We start from the raw sequence: 25,334 nt of genomic DNA on the forward strand, positions 1-25,334 counted from the left end.
CGCGGCGCCAAGTGGGAAAGGGTGGTTTTGAGGCTGAAGGCAGCAGGAAAGCCTGCAGCCTCCAGGTGTGTGGGGCTACGCAAGCGGTTCCCAAAGAGCTTTAGAACAAGGCATAGTTTTCCCTGCTGGCTCTTTGGGCGTCGGACCAATCTCCAGACATATGGCCATTTTTGTGCCTGGCGCTGCACCAAGTGGGAAAGGGTGGTTTTGAGGCTGAAGGCAGCAGGAAAGCCTGCAGCCCCCAGGGCTGTGGGGCTAATCAAGCGGTTCCCAAAGAGCTTTACAACAAGGCATAGTTTTCCCTGCTGGCTCTTTGGGCGTGGGACCAATCTCCAGACATATGGCCATTTTTGTGCCTGGTGCGGCGCCAAGTGGGAAAGGATGGTTTTGAGGCTGAAGGCAGCAGGAAAGCCTGCAGCCCCCAGGTCTGTGGGACTACGCAAGCGGTTCCCAAAGAGTTTTAGAACAAGGCATAGTTTTCCCTGCTGGCTCTTTGGGCATGGGACCAGTCTCCAGACATATGGCCATTTTTGTGCCTGGCATGGCGCCAAGTGGGAAAGGGTGGTTTTGAGGCTGAAGGCAGCAGGAAAGCCTGCAACCCCCACGTCTGTGGGACTACGCAAGCGGTTCCCAAAGAGCTTTAGAACAAGGCATAGTTTTCCCTGCTGGCTCTTTGGGCGTGGGACCAATCTCCAGACATATGGCCATTTTTGTGCCTGGCGCTGCACCAAGTGGGAAAGGGTGGTTTTGAGGCTGAAGGCAGCAGGAAAGCCTGCAGCCCCCAGGTCTGTGGGGCTACGCAAGCGGTTCCCAAAGAGCTTCAGAACAAGGCATAGTTTTCCCTGCTGGCTCTTTGGCCGTGGGACCCATCTCCAGACATATGGCCATTTTTGTGCCTGGCGCGGCGCCAAGTGGGAAAGGGTGGTTTTGAGGCTGAAGGCAGCAGGAAAGCCTGCAGCCCCCAGGTCTGTGGGGCTACGCAAGCGGTTCCCAAAGAGCTTTAGAACAAGGCATAGTTTTCCCTGCTGGCTCTTTGCGCATGGGACCAATCTCCAGACATATGGCCATTTTTGTGCCTGGCGTGGCGCCAAGTGGGAAAGGGTGGTTTTGAGGCTGAAGGCAGCAGGAAAGCCTGCAGCCCCCAGGTGTGTGGGGCTACGCAAGCGGTTCCCAAAGAGCTTTAGAACAAGGCATAGTTTTCCCTGCTGGCTCTTTGCGCATGGGACCCATCTCCAGACATATGGCCACTTTTGTGCCTGGCGCTGCACCAAGTGGGAAAGGGTGGTTTTGAGGCTGAAGGCAGCAGGAAAGCCTGCAGCCTCCAGGTGTGTGGGTCTACGCAATCGGTTCCCAAAGAGCTTTAGAACAAGGCATAGTTTTCCCTGCTGGCTCTTTGGGCGTGGGACCAATCCCCAGACATATGGCCATTTTTGTGCCTGGCGCGGCGCCAAGTGGGAAAGGGTGGTTTTGAGGCTGAAGGCAGCAGGAAAGCCTGCAGCCTCCAGGTGTGTGGGGCTACGCAAGAGGTTCCCAAAGAGCTTTAGAACAAGGCATAGTTTTCCCTGCTGGCTCTTTGGGCGTGGGACCAATCTCCAGACATATGGCCATTTTTGTGCCTGGCGCTGCACCAAGTGGGAAAGGGTGGTTTTGAGGCTGAAGGCAGCAGGAAAGCCTGCAGCCCCCAGGTCTGTGGGGCTAATCAAGCGGTTCCCAAAGAGCTTTAGAACAAGGCATAGTTTTCCCTGCTGGCTCTTTGGGCGTGGGACCAATCTCAAGACATATGGCCATTTTTGTGCCTGGTGCGGCGCCAAGTGGGAAAGGATGGTTTTGAGGCTGAAGGCAGCAGGAAAGCCTGCAGCCCCCAGGTCTGTGGGACTACGCAAGCGGTTCCCAAAGAGCTTTAGAACAAGGCATAGTTTTCCCTGCTGGCTCTTTGGGCGTGGGACCAATCTCCAGACATATGGCCATTTTTGTGCCTGGCGCTGCACCAAGTGGGAAAGGGTGGTTTTGAGGCTGAAGGCAGCAGGAAAGCCTGCAGCCCCCAGGTGTGTGGGGCTACGCAAGCGGTTCCCAAAGAGCTTTAGAACAAGGCATAGTTTTCCCTGCTGGCTCTTTGGGCATGGGACCAATCTCCAGACATATGGCCATTTTTGTGCCTGGCGCTGCACCAAGTGGGAAAGGGTGGTTTTGAGGCTGAAGGCAGCAGGAAAGCCTGCAGCCCCCAGGTGTGTGGGGCTACGCAAGGGTTCCCAAAGAGCTTTAGAACAAGGCATAGTTTTCCCTGCTGGCTCTTTGCGCATGGGACCCATCTCCAGACATATGGCCACTTTTGTGCCTGGCGCTGCACCAAGTGGGAAAGGGTGGTTTTGAGGCTGAAGGCAGCAGGAAAGCCTGCAGCCTCCAGGTGTGTGGGTCTACGCAAGCGGTTCCCAAAGAGCTTTAGAACAAGGCATAGTTTTCCCTTCTGGCTCTTTGGGTGTGGGACCAATCTCCAGACATATGGCCATTTTTGTGCCTGGCGCGGCGCCAAGTGGGAAAGGGTGGTTTTGAGGCTGAAGGCAGCAGGAAAGCCTGCAGCCTCCAGGTGTGTGGGGCTACGCAAGCGGTTCCCAAAGAGCTTTAGAACAAGGCATAGTTTTCCCTGCTGGCTCTTTGGGCGTCGGACCAATCTCCAGACATATGGCCATTTTTGTGCCTGGCGCTGCACCAAGTGGGAAAGGGTGGTTTTGAGGCTGAAGGCAGCAGGAAAGCCTGCAGCCCCCAGGTCTGTGGGTCTACGCAAGCGGTTCCCAAAGAGCTTTAGAACAAGGCATAGTTTTCCCTGCTGGCTCTTTGGGCGTGGGACCAATCTCAAGACATATGGCCATTTTTGTGCCTGGTGCGGCGCCAAGTGGGAAAGGATGGTTTTGAGGCTGAAGGCAGCAGGAAAGCCTGCAGCCCCCAGGTCTGTGGGACTACGCAAGCGGTTCCCAAAGAGCTTTAGAACAAGGCATAGTTTTCCCTGCTGGCTCTTTGGGCGTGGGACCAATCTCCAGACATATGGCCATTTTTGTGCCTGGCGCTGCACCAAGTGGGAAAGGGTGGTTTTGAGGCTGAAGGCAGCAGGAAAGCCTGCAGCCCCCAGGTCTGTGGGGCTACGCAAGCGGTTCCCAAAGAGCTTTAGAACAAGGCATAGTTTTCCCTGCTGGCTCTTTGGGCATGGGACCAATCTCCAGACATATGGCCATTTTTGTGCCTGGCGCTGCACCAAGTGGGAAAGGGTGGTTTTGAGGCTGAAGGCAGCAGGAAAGCCTGCAGCCTCCAGGTGTGTGGGACTACGCAAGCGGTTCCCAAAGAGCTTTAGAACAAGGCATAGTTTTCCCTGCTGGCTCTTTGGGCGTGGGACCAATCTCCAGACATATGGCCATTTTTGTGCCTGGCGCTGCACCAAGTGGGAAAGGGTGGTTTTGAGGCTGAAGGCAGCAGGAAAGCCTGCAGCCCCCAGGTGTGTGGGGCTACGCAAGGGTTCCCAAAGAGCTTTAGAACAAGGCATAGTTTTCCCTGCTGGCTCTTTGCGCATGGGACCCATCTCCAGACATATGGCCACTTTTGTGCCTGGCGCTGCACCAAGTGGGAAAGGGTGGTTTTGAGGCTGAAGGCAGCAGGAAAGCCTGCAGCCTCCAGGTGTGTGGGGCTACGCAAGCGGTTCCCAAAGAGCTTTAGAACAAGGCATAGTTTTCCCTGCTGGCTCTTTGGGCGTGGGACCAATCTCCAGACATATGGCCATTTTTGTGCCTGGCGCTGCACCAAGTGGGAAAGGGTGGTTTTGAGGCTGAAGGCAGCAGGAAAGCCTGCAGCCCCCAGGTGTGTGGGGCTACGCAAGGGTTCCCAAAGAGCTTTAGAACAAGGCATAGTTTTCCCTGCTGGCTCTTTGCGCATGGGACCCATCTCCAGACATATGGCCACTTTTGTGCCTGGCGCTGCACCAAGTGGGAAAGGGTGGTTTTGAGGCTGAAGGCAGCAGGAAAGCCTGCAGCCTCCAGGTGTGTGGGTCTACGCAATCGGTTCCCAAAGAGCTTTAGAACAAGGCATAGTTTTCCCTGCTGGCTCTTTGGGTGTGGGACCAATCCCCAGACATATGGCCATTTTTGTGCCTGGCGCGGCGCCAAGTGGGAAAGGGTGGTTTTGAGGCTGAAGGCAGCAGGAAAGCCTGCAGCCTCCAGGTGTGTGGGGCTACGCAAGAGGTTCCCAAAGAGCTTTAGAACAAGGCATAGTTTTCCCTGCTGGCTCTTTGGGCGTGGGACCAATCTCCAGAAATATGGCCATTTTTGTGCCTGGCGCTGCACCAAGTGGGAAAGGGTGGTTTTGAGGCTGAAGGCAGCAGGAAAGCCTGCAGCCCCCAGGTCTGTGGGGCTAATCAAGCGGTTCCCAAAGAGCTTTACAACAAGGCATAGTTTTCCCTGCTGGCTCTTTGGGCGTGGGACCAATCTCAAGACATATGGCCATTTTTGTGCCTGGTGCGGCGCCAAGTGGGAAAGGATGGTTTTGAGGCTGAAGGCAGCAGGAAAGCCTGCAGCCCCCAGGTCTGTGGGACTACGCAAGCGGTTCCCAAAGAGCTTTAGAACAAGGCATAGTTTTCCCTGCTGGCTCTTTGGGCATGGGACCAATCTCCAGACATATGGCCATTTTTGTGCCTGGCGCTGCATCAAGTGGGAAAGGGTGGTTTTGAGGCTGAAGGCAGCAGGAAAGCCTGCAGCCCCCAGGTGTGTGGAGCTACGCAAGCGGTTCCCAAAGAGATTTAGAACAAGGCATAGTTTTCCCTGCTGGCTCTTTGGGCATGGGACCAACCTCCAGACATATGGCCATTTTTGTGCCTGGCGCTGCACCAAGTGGGAAAGGGTGGTTTTGAGGCTGAAGGCAGCAGGAAAGCCTGCAGCCCCCAGGTGTGTGGGGCTACGCAAGGGTTCCCAAAGAGCTTTAGAACAAGGCATAGTTTTCCCTGCTGGCTCTTTGCGCATGGGACCCATCTCCAGACATATGGCCACTTTTGTGCCTGGCGCTGCACCAAGTGGGAAAGGGTGGTTTTGAGGCTGAAGGCAGCAGGAAAGCCTGCAGCCTCCAGGTGTGTGGGGCTACGCAAGCGGTTCCCAAAGAGCTTTAGAACAAGGCATAGTTTTCCCTTCTGGCTCTTTGGGTGTGGGACCAATCCCCAGACATATGGCCATTTTTGTGCCTGGCGCGGCGCCAAGTGGGAAAGGGTGGTTTTGAGGCTGAAGGCAGCAGGAAAGCCTGCTGCCTCCAGGTGTGTGGGGCTACGCAAGCGGTTCCCAAAGAGCTTTAGAACAAGGCATAGTTTTCCCTGCTGGCTCTTTGGGCGTGGGACCAATCTCCAGACATATGGCCATTTTTGTGCCTGGCGCTGCACCAAGTGGGAAAGGGTGGTTTTGAGGCTGAAGGCAGCAGGTAAGCCTGCAGCCCCCAGGTCTGTGGGGCTAATCAAGCGGTTCCCAAAGAGCTTTACAACAAGGCATAGTTTTCCCTGCTGGCTCTTTGGGCATGGGACCAATCTCAAGACATATGGCCATTTTTGTGCCTGGTACGGCGCCAAGTGGGAAAGGATGGTTTTGAGGCTGAAGGCAGCAGGAAAGCCTGCAGCCCCCAGGTCTGTGGGACTACGCAAGCGGTTCCCAAAGAGCTTTAGAACAAGGCATAGTTTTCCCTGCTGGCTCTTTGGGCGTGGGACCAATCTCCAGACATATGGCCATTTTTGTGCCTGGCGCTGCACCAAGTGGGAAAGGGTGGTTTTGAGGCTGAAGGCAGCAGGAAAGCCTGCAGCCCCCAGGTGTGTGGGGCTACGCAAGCGGTTCCCAAAGAGCTTTAGAACAAGGCATAGTTTTCCCTGCTGGCTCTTTGGGCATGGGACCAATCTCCAGACATATGGCCATTTTTGTGCCTGGCGCTGCACCAAGTGGGAAAGGGTGGTTTTGAGGCTGAAGGCAGCAGGAAAGCCTGCAGCCCCCAGGTGTGTGGGTCTACGCAAGTGGTTCCCAAAGAGCTTTAGAACAAGGCATAGTTTTCCCTGCTGGCTCTTTGGGCGTGGGACCAATCTCCAGACATATGGCCATTTTTGTGCCTGGCATACCGCCAAGTGGGAAAGGATGGTTTTGAGGCTGAAGGCAGCAGGAAAGCCTGCAGCCCCCAGGTCTGTGGGACTACGCAAGCGGTTCCCAAAGAGCTTTAGAACAAGGCATAGTTTTCCCTGCTGGCTCTTTGGGCGTGGGACCAATCTCCAGACATATGGCCATTTTTGTGCCTGGCATGGCGCCAAGTGGGAAAGGATGGTTTTGAGGCTGAAGGCAGCAGGAAAGCCTGCAGCCCCCAGGTCTGTGGGGCTACGCAAGCGGTTCCCAAAGAGATTTAGAACAAGGCATAGTTTTCCCTGCTGGCTCTTTGCGCATGGGACCAATCTCCAGACATATGGCCACTTTTGTGCCTGGCGCTGCACCAAGTGGGAAAGGGTGGCTTTGAGGCTGAAGGCAGCAGGAAAACCTGCAGCCTCCAGGTGTGTGGGTCTACGCAAGCGGTTCCCAAAGAGCTTTAGAACAAGGCATAATTTTCCCTTCTGGCTCTTTGGGTGTGGGACCAATCCCCAGACATATGGCCATTTTTGTGCCTGGCGCGGCGCCAAGTGGGAAAGGGTGGTTTTGAGGCTGAAGGCAGCAGGAAAGCCTGCAGCCTCCAGGTGTGTGGGGCTACGCAAGCGGTTCCCAAAGAGCTTTAGAACAAGGCATAGTTTTCCCTGCTGGCTCTTTGGGCGTGGGACCAATCTCCAGACATATGGCCATTTTTGTGCCTGGCGCTGCACCAAGTGGGAAAGGGTGGTTTTGAGGCTGAAGGCAGCAGGTAAGCCTGCAGCCCCCAGGTCTGTGGGGCTAATCAAGCGGTTCCCAAAGAGCTTTACAACAAGGCATAGTTTTCCCTGCTGGCTCTTTGGGCGTGGGACCAATCTCAAGACATATGGCCATTTTTGTGCCTGGTACGGCGCCAAGTGGGAAAGGATGGTTTTGAGGCTGAAGGCAGCAGGAAAGCCTGCAGCCCCCAGGTCTGTGGGACTACGCAAGCGGTTCCCAAAGAGCTTTAGAACAAGGCATAGTTTTCCCTGCTGGCTCTTTGGGCGTGGGACCAATCTCCAGACATATGGCCATTTTTGTGCCTGGCGCTGCACCAAGTGGGAAAGGGTGGTTTTGAGGCTGAAGGCAGCAGGAAAGCCTGCAGCCCCCAGGTGTGTGGGGCTACGCAAGCGGTTCCCAAAGAGCTTTAGAACAAGGCATAGTTTTCCCTGCTGGCTCTTTGGGCATGGGACCAATCTCCAGACATATGGCCATTTTTGTGCCTGGCGCTGCACCAAGTGGGAAAGGGTGGTTTTGAGGCTGAAGGCAGCAGGAAAGCCTGCAGCCCCCAGGTGTGTGGGTCTACGCAAGTGGTTCCCAAAGAGCTTTAGAACAAGGCATAGTTTTCCCTGCTGGCTCTTTGGGCGTGGGACCAATCTCCAGACATATGGCCATTTTTGTGCCTGGCATACCGCCAAGTGGGAAAGGATGGTTTTGAGGCTGAAGGCAGCAGGAAAGCCTGCAGCCCCCAGGTCTGTGGGACTACGCAAGCGGTTCCCAAAGAGCTTTAGAACAAGGCATAGTTTTCCCTGCTGGCTCTTTGGGCGTGGGACCAATCTCCAGACATATGGCCATTTTTGTGCCTGGCATGGCGCCAAGTGGGAAAGGATGGTTTTGAGGCTGAAGGCAGCAGGAAAGCCTGCAGCCCCCAGGGCTGTGGGGCTACGCAAGCGGTTCCCAAAGAGATTTAGAACAAGGCATAGTATTCCCTGCTGGCTCTTTGCGCATGGGACCAATCTCCAGACATATGGCCACTTTTGTGCCTGGCGCTGCACCAAGTGGGAAAGGGTGGCTTTGAGGCTGAAGGCAGCAGGAAAACCTGCAGCCTCCAGGTGTGTGGGTCTACGCAAGCGGTTCCCAAAGAGCTTTAGAACAAGGCATAATTTTCCCTTCTGGCTCTTTGGGTGTGGGACCAATCCCCAGACATATGGCCATTTTTGTGCCTCGTTCGGCGCCAAGTGGGAAAGGGTGGTTTTGAGGCTGAAGGCAGCAGGAAAGCCTGCAGCCCCCAGGTCTGTGGGGCTACGCAAGAGGTTCCCAAAGAGCTTTAGAACAAGGCATAGTTTTCCCTGCTGGCTCTTTGGGCGTGGGACCAATCTCCAGACATATGGCCATTTTTGTGCCTGGCGCTGCACCAAGTGGGAAAGGGTGGTTTTGAGGCTGAAGGCAGCAGGAAAGCCTGCAGCCCCCAGGTCTGTGGGTCTAATCAAGCGGTTCCCAAAGAGCTTTACAACAAGGCATAGTTTTCCCTGCTGGCTCTTTGGGCGTGGGACCAATCTCAAGACATATGGCCATTTTTGTGCCTGGTGCGGCGCCAAGTGGGAAAGGATGGTTTTGAGGCTGAAGGCAGCAGGAAAGCCTGCAGCCCCCAGGTCTGTGGGACTACGCAAGCGGTTCCCAAAGAGCTTTAGAACAAGGCATAGTTTTCCCTGCTGGCTCTTTGGGCGTGGGACCAATCTCCAGACATATGGCCATTTTTGTGCCTGGCGCTGCACCAAGTGGGACAGGGTGGTTTTGAGGCTGAAGGCAGCAGGAAAGCCTGCAGCCCCCAGGTCTGTGGGGCTACGCAATCGGTTCCCAAAGAGCTTTAGAACAAGGCATAGTTTTCCCTGCTGGCTCTTTGGGCATGGGACCAATCTCCAGACATATGGCCATTTTTGTGCCTGGCGCTGCACTAAGTGGGAAAGGGTGGTTTTGAGGCTGAAGGCAGCAGGAAAGCCTGCAGCCCCCAGGTGTGTGGGTCTACGCAAGGGGTTCCCAAAGAGCTTTAGAACAAGGCATAGTTTTCCCTGCTGGCTCTTTGGGCATGGGACCAGTCTCCAGACATATGGCCATTTTTGTGCCTGGCATGGCGCCAAGTGGGAAAGGATGGTTTTGAGGCTGAAGGCAGCAGGAAAGCCTGCAGCCCCCAGGGCTGTGGGTCTACGCAAGCGGTTCCCAGAGAGCTTTAGAACAAGGCATAGTTTTCCCTGCTGGCTCTTTGGGCGTGGGACCAATCTCCAGACATATGGCCATTTTTGTGCCTGGCGCTGCACCAAGTGGGAAAGGGTGGTTTTGAGGCTGAAGGCAGCAGGAAAGCCTGCAGCCCCCAGGGCTGTGGGGCTACGCAAGCGGTTCCCAAAGAGCTTCAGAACAAGGCATAGTTTTCCCTGCTGGCTCTTTGGGCGTAGGACCCATCTCCAGACATATGGCCATTTTTGTGCCTGGCGCGGCGCCAAGTGGGAAAGGGTGGTTTTGAGGCTGAAGGCAGCAGGAAAGCCTGCAGCCCCCAGGTCTGTGGGGCTACGCAAGCGGTTCCCAAAGAGCTTTAGAACAAGGCATAGTTTTCCCTGCTGGCTCTTTGCGCATGGGACCAATCTCCAGACATATGGCCATTTTTGTGCCTGGCGCGGCGCCAAGTGGGAAAGGGTGGTTTTGAGGCTGAAGGCAGCAGGAAAGCCTGCAGCCCCCAGGTGTGTGGGGCTACGCAAGGGTTCCCAAAGAGCTTTAGAACAAGGCATAGTTTTCCCTGCTGGCTCTTTGCGCATGGGACCCATCTCCAGACATATGGCCACTTTTGTGCCTGGCGCTGCACCAAGTGGGAAAGGGTGGCTTTGAGGCTGAAGGCAGCAGGAAAACCTGCAGCCTCCAGGTGTGTGGGTCTACGCAAGCGGTTCCCAAAGAGCTTTAGAACAAGGCATAATTTTCCCTTCTGGCTCTTTGGGTGTGGGACCAATCCCCAGACATATGGCCATTTTTGTGCCTGGCGCGGCGCCAAGTGGGAAAGGGTGGTTTTGAGGCTGAAGGCAGCAGGAAAGCCTGCAGCCCCCAGGTCTGTGGGTCTAATCAAGCGGTTCCCAAAGAGCTTTACAACAAGGCATAGTTTTCCCTGCTGGCTCTTTGGGCGTGGGACCAATCTCAAGACATATGGCCATTTTTGTGCCTGGTGCGGCGCCAAGTGGGAAAGGATGGTTTTGAGGCTGAAGGCAGCAGGAAAGCCTGCAGCCCCCAGGTCTGTGGGGCTACGCAATCGCTTCCCAAAGAGCTTTAGAACAAGGCATAGTTTTCCCTGCTGGCTCTTTGGGCATGGGACCAATCTCCAGACATATGGCCATTTTTGTGCCTGGCGCTGCACTAAGTGGGAAAGGGTGGTTTTGAGGCTGAAGGCAGCAGGAAAGCCTGCAGCCCCCAGGTGTGTGGGTCTACGCAAGGGGTTCCCAAAGAGCTTTAGAACAAGGCATAGTTTTCCCTGCTGGCTCTTTGGGCGTGGGACCAGTCTCCAGACATATGGCCATTTTTGTGCCTGGCGTGGCGCCAAGTGGGAAAGGATGGTTTTGAGGCTGAAGGCAGCAGGAAAGCCTGCAGCCCCCAGGTCTGTGGGACTACGCAAGCGGTTCCCAAAGAGCTTTAGAACAAGGCATAGTTTTCCCTTCTGGCTCTTTGGGCGTGGGACCAATCTCCAGACATATGGCCATTTTTGTGCCTGGCGCTGCACGAAGTGGGAAAGGGTGGTTTTGAGGCTGAAGGCAGCAGGAAAGCCTGCAGCCCCCAGGGCTGTGGGGCTACGCAAGCGGTTCCCAAAGAGCATCAGAACAAGGCATAGTTTTCCCTGCTGGCTCTTTGGGCGTGGGACCCATCTCCAGACATATGGCCATTTTTGTGCCTGGCGCGGCGCCAAGTGGGAAAGGGTGGTTTTGAGGCTGAAGGCAGCAGGAAAGCCTGCAGCCCCCAGGTCTGTGGGGCTACGCAAGCGGTTCCCAAAGAGCTTTAGAACAAGGCATAGTTTTCCCTGCTGGCTCTTTGCGCATGGGACCAATCTCCAGACATATGGCCATTTTTGTGCCTGGCGTGGCGCCAAGTGGGAAAGGGTGGTTTTGAGGCTGAAGGCAGCAGGAAAGCCTGCAGCCCCCAGGTGTGTGGGGCTACGCAAGGGTTCCCAAAGAGCTTTAGAACAAGGCATAGTTTTCCCTGCTGGCTCTTTGCGCATGGGACCCATCTCCAGACATATGGCCACTTTTGTGCCTGGCACTGCACCAAGTGGGAAAGGGTGGTTTTGAGGCTGAAGGCAGCAGGAAAGCCTGCAGCCTCCAGGTGTGTGGGTCTATGCAAGCGGTTCCCAAAGAGCTTTAGAACAAGGCATAGTTTTCCCTTCTGGCTCTTTGGGTGTGGGACCAATCCCCAGACATATGGCCATTTTTGTGCCTGGCGCGGCGCCAAGTGGGAAAGGGTGGTTTTGAGGCTGAAGGCAGCAGGAAAGCCTGCAGCCTCCAGGTGTGTGGGGCTACGCAAGAGGTTCCCAAAGAGCTTTAGAACAAGGCATAGTTTTCCCTGCTGGCTCTTTGGGCGTGGGACCAATCTCCAGACATATGGCCATTTTTGTGCCTGGCGCTGCACCAAGTGGGAAAGGGTGGTTTTGAGGCTGAAGGCAGCAGGAAAGCCTGCAGCCCCCAGGTCTGTGGGGCTAATCAAGCGGTTCCCAAAGAGCTTTACAACAAGGCATAGTTTTCCCTGCTGGCTCTTTGGGCGTGGGACCAATCTCAAGACATATGGCCATTTTTGTGCCTGGTGCGGCGCCGAGTGGGAAAGGGTGGTTTTGAGGCTGAAGGCAGCAGGAAAGCCTGCAGCCCCCAGGTCTGTGGGGCTACGCAAGCGGTTCCCAAAGAGCTTTAGAACAAGGCATAGTTTTCCCTGCTGGCTTTTTGGTCGTGGGACCAATCCCCAGACATATGGCCATTTTTGTGCCTGGCGCGGCGCCAAGTGGGAAATGGTGGTTTTGAGGCTGAAGGCAGCAGGAAAGCCTGCAGCCCCCAGGTGTGTGGGGCTACGCAAGCGGTTCCCAAAGAGCTTTAGAACAAGGCATAGTTTTCCCTGCTGGCTCTTTGCGCATGGGACCAATCCCCAGACATATGGCCATTTTTGTGCCTGGGTTGGCTCCAAGTGGGAAAGGGTGGTTTTGAGGCTGAAGGCAGCAGGAAAGCCTGCAGCCCCCAGGTCTGTGGGGCTACGCAAGCGGTTCCCAAAGAGCTTTAGAACAAGGCATAGTTTTCCCTGCTGGCTCTTTGGCCGTGGGACCAATCTCCAGACATATGGCCATTTTTGTGCCTGGGTCGGCGCCAAGTGGGACAGGGTGGTTTTGAGGCTGAAGGCAGCAGGAAAGCCTGCAGCCCCCAGGTCTGCGGGGCTACGCAAGCGGTTCCCAAAGAGCTTTAGAACAAGGCATAGTTTTCCCTGCTGGCTCTTTGGGCATGGGACCAATCTCCAGACATATGGCCATTTTTGTGCCTGGGGCGGCGCCAAGTGGGACAGGGTGGTTTTGAGGCTGAAGGCAGCAGGAAAGCCTGCAGCCCCCAGGTCTGTGGGGCTACGCAAGCGGTTCCCAAAGAGCTTTAGAACAAGGCATAGTTTTCCCTGCTGGCTCTTTGGGCGTGGGACCCATCTCCAGACATATGGCCATTTTTGTGCCTGGCGCGGCGCCAAGTGGGAAAGGGTGGTTTTGAGGCTGAAGGCAGCAGGAAAGCCTGCAGCCCCCAGGTGTGTGGGGCTACGCAAGCGGTTCCCAAAGAGATTTAGAACAAGGCATAGTTTTCCCTGCTGGCTCTTTGCGCATGGGACCAATCTCCAGACATATGGCCATTTTTGTGCCTGGCGTGGCGCCAAGTGGGAAAGGGTGGTTTTGAGGCTGAAGGCAGCAGGAAAGCCTGCAGCCCCCACGTCTGTGGGGCTACGCAAGCGGTTCCCAAAGAGATTTAGAACAAGGCATAGTTTTCCCTGCTGGCTCTTTGCGCATGGGACCAATCTCCAGACATATGGCCATTTTTGTGCCTGGCGTGGCGCCAAGTGGGAAAGGGTGGTTTTGAGGCTGAAGGCAGCAGGAAAGCCTGCAGCCCCCAGGTGTGTGGGGCTACGCAAGGGTTCCCAAAGAGCTTTAGAACAAGGCATAGTTTTCCCTGCTGGCTCTTTGCGCATGGGACCCATCTCCAGACATATGGCCACTTTGGTGCCTGGCGCTGCACCAAGTGGGAAAGGGTGGTTTTGAGGCTGAAGGCAGCAGGAAAGCCTGCAGCCTCCAGGTGTGTGGGTCTACGCAAGCGGTTCCCAAAGAGCTTTAGAACAAGGCATAGTTTTCCCTTCTGGCTCTTTGGGTGTGGGACCAATCCCCAGACATATGGCCATTTTTGTGCCTGGCGCGGCGCCAAGTGGGAAAGGGTGGTTTTGAGGCTGAAGGCAGCAGGAAAGCCTGCAGCCTCCAGGTGTGTGGGGCTACGCAAGAGGTTCCCAAAGAGCTTTAGAACAAGGCATAGTTTTCCCTGCTGGCTCTTTGGCCGTGGGACCAATCTCCAGACATATGGCCATTTTTGTGCCTGGGGCGGCGCCAAGTGGGACAGGGTGGTTTTGAGGTTGAAGGCAGCAGGAAAGCCTGCAGCCCCCAGGTGTGTGGGGCTACGCAAGCGGTTCCCAAAGAGCTTTACAACAAGGCATAGTTTTCCCTGCTGGCTCTTTGGGCGTGGGACCAATCTCCAGACATATGGTCATTTTTGTGCCTGGCGCTGCACCAAGTGGGAAAGGGTGGTTTTGAGGCTGAAGGCAGCAGGAAAGCCTGCAGCCCCCACGTCTGTGGGGCTACGCAAGCGGTTCCCAAAGAGCTTTACAACAAGGCATAGTTTTCCCTGCTGGCTCTTTGGGCGTGGGACCAATCTCCAGACATATGGCCATTTTTGTGCCTGGCGCTGCACCAAGTGGGAAAGGGTGGTTTTGAGGCTGAAGGCAGCAGGAAAGCCTGCAGCCCCCAGGTCTGCGTGGCCACACCAGCGGTTCCCAAAGAGCTTTACAACAAGGCATAGTTTTCCCTGCTGGCTCTTTGGGCACGGGACCCATCTCCAGACATATGGCCATTTTTGTGCCTTGCGCTGCACCAAGTGGGAAAGGGTGGTTTTGAGGCTGAAGGCAGCAGGAAAGCCTGCAGCCCCCAGGTCTGTGGGGCCACACCAGCTGTTCCCAAAGAGCTTTAGAACAAGGCATTGTTTTCCGTGCTGGCTCTTTGGGCGTGGGACCAATCTCCAGACATATGGCCATTTTTGTGCCTGGCGCTGCACCAAGTGGGAAAGGGTGGTTTTGAGGCTGAAGGCAGCAGGAAAGCCTGCGGCCCGCAGGTGTGTGGGGCTACGCAAACGGTCCCCAAAGAGCTTTAGAACAAGGCATAGTTTTCCCCGCTGGCTCTTTGCGCATGCGACCAATCTCCAGACATATGGCCATTTTTGTGCCTGGCGCTGCACCAAGTGGGAAAGGGTGGTTTTGAGGCTGAAGGCAGCAGGAAAGCCTGCAGCCCCCAGGTCTGTGGGGCTACGCAAGCGGTTCCCAAAGAGCTTTAGAACAAGGCATAGTTTTCCCTGCTGGCTCTTTGGGCGTGGGACCAGTCTCCAGACATATGGCCATTTTTGTGCCTGGCGCTGCACCAAGTGGGAAAGGGTGGTTTTGAGGCTGAAGGCAAGAGTAAGGCCTGCAGCCCCCAGGTGTGTGGGGCTACGCAAGCGGTTCCCAAAGAGCTTTAGAACAAGGCATAGTTTTCCCTGCTGGCTCTTTGTGCATGGGACCAATCTCCAGACATATGGCCATTTTTGTGCCTTGCACTGCACCAAGTGGGAAAGGGTGGTTTTGAGTCTGAAGGCATCAGGAAAGCCTGCAGCCCCCAGGTCTGTGGGGCTACGCAAGCGGTTCCCAAGGAGCTTTAGAACAAGGCATAGTTTTCCCTGCTGGCTCTTGGGCCTGGGACCAGTCTCCAGACATATGGCCATTTTTGTGCCTGGCGCGGCGCCAAGTGGGACAGGGTGGTTTTGAGGTTGAAGGCAGCAGGAAAGCCTGCAGCCCCCAGGTCTGTGGGGCTACGCAAGCGGTTCCCAAAGAGCTTTAGAACAAGGCATAGTTTTCCCTGCTGGCTCTTTGGGCGTGGGACCAATCTCCAGACATATGGCCATTTTTGTGCCTTGCGCTGCACCAAGTGGGAAAGGGTGGTTTTGAGGCTGAAGGCAGCAGGAAAGCCTGCAGCCCCCAAGTCTGTAGGGCTACGCAAGCGGTTCCCAAAGAGCTTTACAACAAGGCATAGTTTTCCCTTCTGGCTCTTTGGGCGTGGGACCAATCTCCAGACATATGGCCATTTTTGTGCCTGGCGCAGCGCCAAGTGGGAAAGGGTGGTTTTGAGGCTGAAGGCAGCAGGAAAGCCTGCAGCCCCCACATCTGTCCAGCTACGCAAGCGGTTCCCTAAGAGCTTTAGAACAAGGCATAGTTTTCCCTGCTGGCTCTTTGGGCGTGGGACCAATCTCCAGACATATGGCCATTTTTGTGCCTGGCGCAGCGCCAAGTGGGAAAGGGTGGTTTTGAGGCTGAAGGCAGCAGGAAAGCCTGCAGCCCCCAGGTGTGTGGGGCCACACCAGCGGTTCCCAAAGAGCTTTAGAACAAGGCATAGTTTTCCCTGCTGGCTCTTTGGGCGTGGGACCAATCTCCAGACATATGGCCATTTTTCTGCCTGGCGCTGCACCAAGTGGGAAAGGGTGGTTTTGAGGCTGAAGGCAGCAGGAAAGCCTGCAGCCCCCAGGTCTGTGGGGCCACACCAGCAGTTCCCAAAGAGCTTTAGAACAAGGCATAGTTTTCCCTGCTGGCTCTTTGGGCGTGGGACCAATCTCCAGACATATGGCCATTTTTGTGCTGGCGCAGCGCCAAGTGGGAAAGGGTGGTTTTGAGGCTGAAGGCAGCAGGAAAGACTGCAGCCCCCACGTCTGTCGAGCTACGCAAGTGCTTCCCAAAGAGCTTTAGAACAAGGCATAGTTTTCCCTGCTGGCTCTTTGGGCGTGGGACCAATCTCCAGACATATGGCCATTTTTGTGCCTGGCGCTGCACCAAGTGGGAAAGGGTGGTTTTGAGGCTGAAGGCAGCAGGAAAGCCAGCAGCCCCCAGGTGTGTGGGGCTACGCAAGCGGTTCCCAAAGAGCTTTAGAACAAGGCATAGTTTTCCCTGCTGGCTCTTTGGGCGTGGGACCAATCTCCAGACATATGGCCATTTTTGTGCCTTGCGCTGCACCAAGTGGGAAAGGGTGGTTTTGAGGCTGAAGGCAGCAGGAAAGCCTGCAGCCCCCAGGTCTGTGGGGCTACGCAAGCGGTTCCCAAAGAGCTTTAGAACAAGGCATAGTTTTCCCTGCTGGCTCTTGGGGCGTGGGACCAATCTCCAGACATATGGCCATTTTTGTGCCTTGCGCTGCACCAAGTGGGAAAGGGTGGTTTTGAGGTTGAAGGCAGCAGGAAAGCCTGCAGCCTTCAGGTCTGTGGGGACACAACAGCGGTTCCCAAAGAGCTTTAGAACAAGGCATAGTTTTCCCTGCTGGCTCTTTGGGCGTGGGACCAATCTCCAGACATATGGCCATTTTTGTGCCTGGCGCTGCACCAAGTGGGAAAGGGTGGTTTTGAGGATGAAGGCAGCAGGAAAGCCTGCAGCCCCCAGGTCTGTGGGGCTACACAAGCGGTTCCCAAAGAGCTTTAGAACAAGGCATAGTTTTCCCTGCTGGCTCTTTGGGTGTGGGACCAATCTCCAGACTTATGGCCATTTTTGTGCCTGGCGCGGCACCAAGTGGGAAAGGGTGGTTTTGAGGCTGAAGGCAGCAGGAAAGACTGCAGCCCCCAGGTCTGTGGGGCTACGCAAGCGGTTCCCAAAGAGCTTTAGAACAAGGCATAGTTTTCCCTGCTGGCTCTTTGGGTGTGGGACCAATCTCCAGACATATGGCCATTTTTGTGCCTGGCGCTGCACCAAGTGGGAAAGGGTGGTTTTGAGGCTGAAGGCAGCAGGAAAGCCTGCAGCCCCCAGGTCTGTGGGGCTACGCAAGCGGTTCCAAAAGAGCTTTAGAACAAGGCATATTTTTCCCTGCTGGCTCTTTGGGCGTGGGACCAATCTCCAGACATATTGCCATTTTTCTGCCTTGCGCTGCACCAAGTGGGAAAGGGTGGTTTTGAGGCTGAAGGCAGCAGGAAAGCCTGCAGCCCCCAGGTGTGTGGGGCCACACCAGCTGTTCCCAAAGAGCTTTAGAACAAGGCATTGTTTTCCCTGCTGGCTCTTTGGGTGTGGGACCAATCTCCAGACATATGGCCATTTTTGTGCCTGGCGCTGCACCAAGTGGGAAAGGGTGGTTTTGAGGCTGAAGGCAGCAGGAAAGCCTGCGGCCCGCAGGTGTGTGGGGCTACGCAAACGGTTCCGAAAGAGCTTTAGAACAAGGCATAGTTTTCCCTGCTGGCTCTTTGGGAATGGGACCAATCTCCAGACATATGGCCATTTTTGTGCCTGGCGCGGCACCAAGTGGGAAAGGGTGGTTTTGAGGCTGAAGGCAGCAGGAAAGCCTGCAGCCCACAGGTCTGTGGGGCTACGCAAGCGGTTCCCAAAGAGCTTTAGAACAAGGCATAGTTTTCCCTGCTGGCTCTTTGGGCGTGGGACCAGTCTCCAGACATATGGCCAGATTTGTGCCTTGCGCGGCACCAAGTGGGAAAGTGTGGTTTTGAGGCTGAAGGCAAGAGTAAGGCCTGCAGACCCCAGGTCTGTGGGGCTACGCAAGCGGTTCCCAAAGAGCTTTACAACGAGTCATAGTTTTCCCTGCTGGCTCTTTGGGCATGGGACCAAACTCCAGACATATGGCCATTTTTGTGCCTGGAGCGGCGCCAAGTGGGAAAGGGTGGTTTTGAGGCTGAAGACAGCAGGAAAGCCTGCAGCCCCCACATCTGTCGAGCTACGCAAGCGGTTCCCTAAGAGCTTTAGAACAAGGCATAGTTTTCCCTGCTGGCTCTTTGGGCGTGGGACCAATCTCCAGACATATGGCCATTTTTGTGCTGGCGCAGCGCCAAGTGGGAAAGGGTGGTTTTGAGGCTGAAGGCAGCAGGAAAGCCTGCAGCCCCCTGGTCTGTGGGGCCACACCAGCGGTTCCCAAAGAGCTTTACAACAAGGCATTGTTTTCCCTGCTGGCTCTTTGCGCATGGGACTAATCTCCAGAAATATGGCCATTTTTATGCCTGGCGCTGCACCAAGTGGGAAAGGGTGGTTTTGAGGCTGAAGGCAGCAGGAAAGCCTGCAGTCCCTAGGGCTGTGGGTCTACGCAAGCGGTTCCCAAAGAGCTTTAGAAGAAGGCATAGTTTTCCCTGCTGGCTCTTTGGTCGTGGGACCAATCTCCAGACATATGGCCATTTTTGTGCCTGGCGCTGCACCAAGTGGGAAAGGGTGGTTTTGAGGCTGAAGGAAGCAGGAAAGCCTGCAGCCCCCTGGTCTGTGGGGCCACACCAGCAGTTCCCAAAGAGCTTTAGAACAAGGCATAGTTTTCCCTGCTGGCTCTTTGGGCGTGGGACCAATCTCCAGACATATGGCCATTTTTGTGCCTGGCGCTGCACCAAGTGGGAAAGGGTGGTTTTGAGGCTGAAGGCAGCAGGAAAGCCTGCAGCCCCCAGGTCTGTGGGGACACAACAGCGGTTCCCAAAGAGCTTTAGAACAAGGCATAGTTTTCCCTGCTGGCTCTTTGGGCGTGGGACCAATCTCCAGACATATGGCCATTTTTGTGCCTTGCGCTGCACCAAGTGGGAAAGGGTGGTTTTGAGGCTGAAGGCAGCAGGAAAGCCTGCAGCCCCCAGGTCTGTGGGGCTACGCAAGCGGTTCCCAAAGAGCTTTAGAACAAGGCATAGTTTTCCCTGCTGGCCCTTGGGGCGTGGGACCAGTCTCCAGACATATGGCCATTTTTGTGCCTGGCGCGGCGCCAAGTGGGAAAGGGTGGTTTTGAGGTTGAAGGCAGCAGGAAAGCCTGCAGCCTTCAGGTCTGTGGGGCTACGGAAGCGGTCCCCAAAGAGCTTTAGAACAAGGCATAGTTTTCCCTGCTGGCTCTTTGGGCGTGGGACCAATCTCCAGACATATGGCCATTTTTGTGCCTGGCGCTGCACCAAGTGGGAAAGGGTGGTTTTGAGGCTGAAGGCAGCAGGAAAGCCTGCAGCCCCCAGGTCTGTGGGGCTACACAAGCGGTTCCCAAAGAGCTTTAGAACAAGGCATAGTTTTCCCTGCTGGCTCTTTGGGTGTGGGACCAATCTCCAGACTTATGGCCATTTTTGTGCCTGGCGCGGCACCAAGTGGGAAAGGGTGGTTTTGAGGCTGAAGGCAGCAGGAAAGCCTGCAGCCCCCAGGTCTGTGGGGCTACGCAAGCGGTTCCCAAAGAGCTTTAGAACAAGGCATAGTTTTCCCTGCTGGCTCTTTGGGTGTGGGACCAATCTCCAGACATATGGCCATTTTTGTGCCTGGCGCTGCACCAAGTGGGAAAGGGTGGTTTTGAGGCTGAAGGCAGCAGGAAAGCCTGCAGCCCCCAGGTCTGTGGGGCTACGCAAGCGGTTCCCAAAGAGCTTTAGAACAAGGCATATTTTTCCCTTCTGGCTCTTTGGGCGTGGGACCAATCTCCAGACATATGGCCATTTTTCTGCCTTGCGCTGCACCAAGTGGGGAAGGGTGGTTTTGAGGCTGAAGGCAGCAGGAAAGCCTGCAGCCCCCAGGTGTGTGGGGCCACACCAGCTGTTCCCACAGAGCTTTAGAACAAGGCATTGTTTTCCCTGCTGGCTCTTTGGGTGTGGGACCAATCTCCAGACATATGGCCATTTTTGTGCCTGGCGCTGCACCAAGTGGGAAAGGGTGGTTTTGAGGCTGAAGGCAGCAGGAAAGCCTGCGGCCCCCAGGTGTGTGGGGCTACGCAAAAGGTTCCCAAAGAGCTTTAGAACAAGGCATAGTTTTCCCTGCTGGCTCTTTGGGCGTGGGACCAGTCTCCAGACATATGGCCAGATTTGTGCCTTGCGCGGCACCAAGTGGGAAAGTGTGGTTTTGAGGCTGAAGGCAAGAGTAAGGCCTGCAGACCCCAGGTCTGTGGGGCTACGCAAGCGGTTCCCAAAGAGCTTTACAACGAGTCATAGTTTTCCCTGCTGGCTCTTTGGGCATGGGACCAAACTCCAGACATATGGCCATTTTTGTGCCTGGAGCGGCGCCAAGTGGGAAAGGGTGGTTTTGAGGCTGAAGGCAGCAGGAAAGCCTGCAGCCCCCACATCTGCCGAGCTACGCAAGCGGTTCCCTAAGAGCTTTAGAACAAGGCATAGTTTTCCCTGCTGGCTCTTTGGGCGTGGGACCAATCTCCAGACATGGCCATTTTTGTGCTGGCGCAGCGCCAAGTGGGAAAGGGTGGTTTTGAGGCTGAAGGCAGCAGGAAAGCCTGCAGCCCCCTGGTCTGTGGGGCCACACCAGCGGTTCCCAAAGAGCTTTACAACAAGGCATTGTTTTCCCTGCTGGCTCTTTGCGCATGGGACTAATCTCCAGAAATATGGCCATTTTTATGCCTGGCGCTGCACCAAGTGGGAAAGGGTGGTTTTGAGGCTGAAGGCAGCAGGAAAGCCTGCAGCCCCCAGGGCTGTGGGTCTACGAAAGCGGTTCCCAAAGAGCTTTAGAAGAAGGCATAGTTTTCCCTGCTGGCTCTTTGGTCGTGGGACCAATCTCCAGACATATGGCCATTTTTGTGCCTGGCGCTGCACCAAGTGGGAAAGGGTGGTTTTGAGGCTGAAGGAAGCAGGAAAGCCTGCAGCCCCCTGGTCTGTGGGGCCACACCAGCAGTTCCCAAAGAGCTTTAGAACAAGGCATTGTTTTCCCTGCTGGCTCTTTGGGCGTGGGACCAATCTCCAGACATATGGCCATTTTTCTGCCTGGCGCTGCACCAAGTGGGAAAGGGTGGTTTTGAGGCTGAAGGCAGCAGGAAAGCCTGCAGCCCCCAGGTCTGTGGGGCTACGCAAGCGGTCCCCAAAGAGCTTTACAACAAGGCATAGTTTTCCCTGCTGGCTCTTTGGGCGTGGGACCAGTCTCCAGACATATGGCCATTTTTCTGCCTTGCGCTGCACCAAGTGGGGAAGATTGGTTTTGAGGCTGAAGGCAGCAGGAAAGCCTGCAGCCCCCAGGTCTGCGGGGCCACACCAGCGGTTCCAAAAGAGCTTTAGAACAAGGCATAGTTTTCCCTGCTGGCTCTTTGGGCATGGGACCAGTCTCCAGACATATGGCCATTTTTGTGCCTTGCGCTGCACCAAGTGGGAAAGGGTGGTTTTGAGGCTGAAGGCAGCAGGAAAGCCTGCAGCCCACAGGTCTGTGGGGCCACACCAGCTGTTCCCAAAGAGCTTTAGAACAAGGCATAGTTTTCCCTGCTGGCTCTTTGCGCATGCGACCAATCTCCAGACATATGGCCATTTTTGTGCCTGGCGCTGCACCAAGTGGGAAAGGGTGGTTTTGAGGCTGAAGGCAGCAGGAAAGCCTGCGGCCCGCAGGTCTGTGGGGCTACGCAAGCGGTCCCCAAAGAGCTTTAGAACAAGGCATAGTTTTCCCTGCTGGCTCTTTGTGCATGGGACCAATCTCCAGACATATGGCCATTTTTGTGCCTGGCGCTGCACCAAGTGGGAAAGGGTGGTTTTGAGGCTGAAGGCAGCAGGAAAGCCTGCAGCCCCCAGGTCTGTGGGGCTACGCAAGCGGTTCCCAAAGAGCTTTAGAACAAGGCATAGTTTTCCCTGCTGGCTCTTTGGGCGTGGGACCAGTCGCCAGACATATGGCCACATTTGTGCCTGGCGTGGCGCCAAGTGGGAAAGGGTGGTTTTGAGGCTGAAGGCAAGAGTAAGGCCTGCAGACCCCAGGTCTGTGGGGCTACACAAGCGGTTCCCAAAGAGCTTTACAACGAGTCATAGTTTTCCCTGCTGGCTCTTTGGGCATGCGACCAAACTGCAGACATATGGCCATTATTGTGCCTGGAGCGGCGCCAAGTGGGAAAGGGTGGTTTTGAGGCTGAAGGCAGCAGGAAAGCCTGCAGCCCACACATCTGTCGAGCTACGCAAGCGGTTCCCTAAGAGCTTTAGAACAAGGCATAGTTTTCCCTGCTGGCTCTTTGGCCGTGGGACCAATCTCCAGACATATGGCCATTTTTGTGCCTGGCGCTGCACCAAGTGGGAAAGGGTGGTTTTGAGGCTGAAGGCAGCAGGAAAGCCTGCAGCCCCCAGGTCTGTGGGGCCACACCAGCGGTTCCCAAAGAGCTTTAGAACAAGGCATAGTTTTCCCTGCTGGCTCTTTGGGCGTGGGACCAATCTCCAGACATATGGCCATTTTTGTGCCTGGTGCTGCACCAAGTGGGAAAGGGTGGTTTTGAGGCTGAAGGCATCAGGAAAGCCTGCAGCCCCCTGGTCTGTGGGGCCACACCAGCAGTTCCCAAAGAGCTTTAGAACAAGGCATTGTTTTCCCTGCTGGCTCTTTGGGCGTGGGACCAATCTCCAGACATATGGCCATTTTTCTGCCTGGCGCTGCACCAAGTGGGAAAGGGTGGTTTTGAGGCTGAAGGCAGCAGGAAAGCCTGCAGCCCCCTGGTCTGTGGGGCTACGCAAGCGGTCCCCAAAGAGCTTTACAACAAGGCATAGTTTTCCCTGCTGGCTCTTTGGGCGTGGGACCAGTCTCCAGACATATGGCCATTTTTCTGCCTTGCGCTGCACCAAGTGGGGAAGATTGGTTTTGAGGCTGAAGGCAGCAGGAAAGCCTGCAGCCCCCAGGTCTGCGGGGCCACACCAGCGGTTCCAAAAGAGCTTTAGAACAAGGCATAGTTTTCCCTGCTGGCTCTTTGGGCATGGGACCAGTCTCCAGACATATGGCCATTTTTGTGCCTGGCGCTGCACCAAGTGGGAAAGGGTGGTTTTGAGGCTGAAGGCAGCAGGAAAGCCTGCAGCCCCCAGGTCTGCGGGGCCACACCAGCGGTTCCCAAAGAGCTTTAGAACAAGGCATAGTTTTCCCTGCTGGCTCTTTGGGCGTGGGACCAGTCTCCAGACATATGGCCACATTTGTGCCTGGCGTGGCACCAAGTGGGAAAGGGTGGTTTTGAGGCTGAAGGCAAGAGTAAGGCCTGCAGACCCCTGGTCTGTGGGGCTACGCAAGCGGTTCCCAAAGAGCTTTACAACGAGTCATAGTTTTCCCTGCTGCCTCTTTGGGCATGGGACCAAACTCCAGACATATGGCCTTTATTGTGCCTGGAGCGGCGCCAAGTGGGAAAGGGTGGTTTTGAGGCTGAAGGCAGCAGGAAAGACTGCAGCCCCCACGTCTGTCGAGCTACGCAAGCGGTTCCCAAAGAGCTTTAGAACAAGGCATAGTTTTCCCTGCTGGCTCTTTGGGCGTGGGACCAATCTCCAGACATATGGCCATTTTTGTGCCTGGCGCAGCGCCAAGTGGGAAAGGGTGGTTTTGAGGCTGAAGGCAGCAGGAAGGCCTGCAGCCCCCAGGTCTGTGGGGCTACACAAGCGGTTCCCAAAGAGCTTTAGAACAAGGCATAGTTTTCCCTGCTGGCTCTTTGGGCGTGGGACCAGTCTCCAGACATATGGCCATTTTTGTGCCTGGCGCTGCACCAAGTGGGAAAGGGTGGTTTTGAGGCTGAAGGCAGCAGGAAAGCCTGCAGCCCCCTGGTCTGTGGGGACACAACAGCGGTTCCCAAAGAGCTTTAGAACAAGGCATAGTTTTCCCTGCTGGCTCTTTGGGCGTGGGACCAATCTCCAGACATATGGCCATTTTTGTGCCTTGCGCTGCACCAAGTGGGAAAGGGTGGTTTTGAGGCTGAAAGCGCCAGAAAATCCTGCAGCCCGCAAGTGTGTGGGGCTACGCAAGCGGTTCCCAAAGAGCTTTAGAACAAGGCATAGTTTTCCCTGCTGGCTCTTGGGGCGTGGGACCAGTCTCTAGACATATGGCCATTTTTGTGCCTGGCGCGGCGCCAAGTGGGACAGGGTGGTTTTCAGGTTGAAGGCAGCAGGAAAGCCTGCAGCCTTCAGGTCTGTGGGGCTACGCAAGCGGTCCCCAAAGAGCTTTAGAACAAGGCATAGTTTTCCCTGCTGGCTCTTTGGGCGTGGGACCAATCTCCAGACATATGGCCATTTTTGTGCCTGGCGCTGCACCAAGTGGGAAAGGGTGGTTTTGAGGCTGAAGGCAGCAGGAAAGCCTGCAGCCCCCAGGGCTGTGGGGCTACGCAAGCGGTTCCCAAAGAGCTTTAGAACAAGGCATAGTTTTCCCTGCTGGCTCTTTGGGCGTGGGACCCATCTCCAGACATATGGCCATTTTTGTGCCTGGCGCTGCACCAAGTGGGAAAGGGTGGTTTTGAGGCTGAAGGCAGCAGGAAAGCCTGCAGCCCCCAGGTCTGTGGGGCCACACCAGCAGTTCCCAAAGAGCTTTAGAACAAGGCATTGTTTTCCCTGCTGGCTCTTTGGGCGTGGGACCAATCTCCAGACATATGGCCATTTTTCTGCCTGGCGCTGCACCAAGTGGGAGAGGGTGGTTTTGAGGCTGAAGGCAGCAGGAAAGCCTGCAGCCCCCAGGTCTGTGGGGCCACACCAGCGGTTCCCAAAGAGCTTTAGAACAAGGCATAGTTTTCCCTGCTGGCTCTTTGGGCATGGGACCAATCTCCAGACATATGGCCATTTTTGTGCCTGGCGCTGCACCAAGTGGGAAAGGGTGGTTTTGAGGCTGAAGGCAGCAGGAAAGCCTGCAGCTCCCAGGTCTGTGGGGCTACGCAAGCTGTTCCCAAAGAGCTTTAGAACAAGACATATTTTTCCCTGCTGGCTCTTTGGGTGTGGGACCAATCTCCAGACATATGGCCATTTTTGTGCCTGGCGCGGCGCCAAGTGGGAAAGGGTGGTTTTGAGGCTGAAGGCAGCAGGAAAGCCTGCAGCCCCCAGGTGTGTGGGGGTACGCAAGCGGTTCCCAAAGAGCTTTAGAACAAGGCGTAGTTTTCCCTGCTGGCTCTTTGGGCGTGGAACCAGTCTCCAGACATATGGCCATTTTTGTGCCTGGCGCGGCACCAAGTGGGAAAGGGTGGTTTTGAGGCTGAAGGCAGCAGGAAAGCCTGCAGCCCCCTGGTCTGTGGGGCCACACCAGCGGTTCCCAAAGAGCTTTAGAACAAGGCATTGTTTTCCCTGTTTGCTCTTTGCGCATGGGACTAATCTCCAGAAATATGGCCATTTTTATACCTGGCGCTGCACCAAGTGGGAAAGGGTGGTTTTGAGGCTGAAGGCAGCAGGAAAGCCTGCAGCCCCCACGTCTGTGGGGCTACGTAAGCTGTTCCCAAAGAGCTTTAGAACAAGGCATAGTTTTCCCTGCTGGCTCTTTGGGCATGGGACC

Source organism: Larus michahellis, chromosome 22 (assembly GCF_964199755.1).
Source record: "Larus michahellis chromosome 22, bLarMic1.1, whole genome shotgun sequence".
Classification (NCBI taxonomy): domain Eukaryota; kingdom Metazoa; phylum Chordata; class Aves; order Charadriiformes; family Laridae; genus Larus; species Larus michahellis.